The following is a 1,684-nucleotide window of genomic DNA, read 5'->3' on the forward strand; positions in this document are numbered from 1 at the left end:
TATGTATATATATATATATATATATATATATATATATATATATATATATATATATATACCGTTTACAATTAGTGTTCATTGGTGCAAGGTGTACATTACAACTTTAACACATCTATCAATCCAAGTCCATTATCGATATTGATAGAACGGCTAATATCCCACCAGCTAGCAGTCCTTGTAATGAGCAACTCAGTTTAGAGCACAAACGCACAAAATGCTGTATTTTGTAGTCATTAATATTTAATATATGTGACAGCCAACCAATTGTATATAACTAATGGACAACTATGTTTGGCCAAGGTAGTTGTTACGGTCTCTGCTTTTATACTACTTATCGATAAGAAGAGAAACGGCGACGGAAATGAGTCCTTTTATCATTATGTACGCACATGCGCACTGAGCGGGATAATTTCCACTGACGTGAGGAGACTAGGGTGGAGAAGATAACTAACGGGGAATAGATGACAATTAGTTGCCGAGTGCAGGCTTAGGACAGTTTACTCTCTGCTATGGAACCGAGTAGAATATAGCATATTAATAGATTTCTGTTTCATCAATTTCTAAGTGGGATGCCACAGGACTTATTTATTCACCTTTATTTGAGCTTAGCATAGGTATAAGGTGAGTTACCATCTAGTAAGATTCCAAATAAGCCTTTAAGGAAACATTTCCATAACCAAATAAAATTATTACATGTCTATTTAATTAAGACCATTGTACAATATTTGCACGTTTTTGTTCTTTACTTACTGGGTGTAATGTTTTGCATTTGAATATATTCCGTTGTGATAACTATCTACTAATTTAACACTTATTTTCTCTCAGCATCGTTATTAACGCATTAAGCTCGAAGTATTAATGTATTTGCCGGTTTAAATACGGAGCAATTTTCCGATGTAGCATGCGTTAACCAATGCGTTGTCACTGTTAACAAGCCTAACACTTCCTGTAGCGTCGGTGCCACTGGATGTTGACATAAATGTTTGATACAAACGCATGTTTTTTGCCAGTGAAATTAGCTTTTACATCGTTGAAAATGTGAGGCCATTAACATGGTCTGTTAATTACATATTCTATCAATTAATTAAAAATCCCGATCCAAGACATGGACTGTCACAGGTTCGGTCATTATTTTTTGACTAATAATGGATTATTCATAATTTATAATGAGTGTGGGCAACACTTTGATTTATAAAATGAAAAATCATTTTATCTCGATCATTCATTGTAATTACTAAAAGCTTACATTGAAACTATTTCATGTCGTGCCTGTCAATAACAACGTTAAAAAATAATGAAACGTTACGGTATCGTTTATAGACATATCTGATTACACATTTTAATGGAAAATTTATCATAGATTTGCTACTTTAATTATTTCTTGAAAACGTGTCAATGAATAATAAAATTTTAAATTTACGACATCATTATCAAGATGAATTTACAAATTTGTAATTCGACCAATAAGAAGTTTTTCTTTGATTAACTAGGTCAGCATCTAGGTCAGGTTATAATAAAAATTAACTAGGTCAGCATCTAGGTCAGGTTATAATAAAAAAAAAATATCAATTGAACATTTATGTCTCTCACGGCCACTACGTCTACTTAAAGGGATCGAGATACTTTATCAAACAGTAATATGCTTATGTACTGTATTATAGGCCTATATATATATATGTATATA

General features: G+C 32.0%; 1 protein-coding gene across 2 annotated transcripts in view; it reads left to right on the plus strand.

Annotated features, from left to right (window-relative positions):
• Positions 1-369: 369 nt before the first annotated feature.
• The window catches only part of LOC117107227 (leucine-rich repeat-containing protein 73-like), a 13,408-nt gene continuing 12,093 nt past the window's right edge, over positions 370-1,684 (plus strand). Inside the window, exon 1 of one of the 2 annotated variants that reach the window (XM_033248845.1) lies at positions 370-621. The gene's annotated coding sequence lies outside the window, so the exon portion shown is untranslated. The remainder of the gene's footprint in view (positions 622-1,684) is intronic. The other variant, XM_033248843.1, reaches the window with a different exon arrangement.

The sequence above is a fragment of the Anneissia japonica genome, unplaced genomic scaffold (genome assembly GCF_011630105.1).
Source record: "Anneissia japonica isolate Jap-2015-1 unplaced genomic scaffold, ASM1163010v1 scaffold967_len435762_cov181, whole genome shotgun sequence".
NCBI classification, from domain to species: Eukaryota; Metazoa; Echinodermata; class Crinoidea; order Comatulida; family Comatulidae; genus Anneissia; species Anneissia japonica.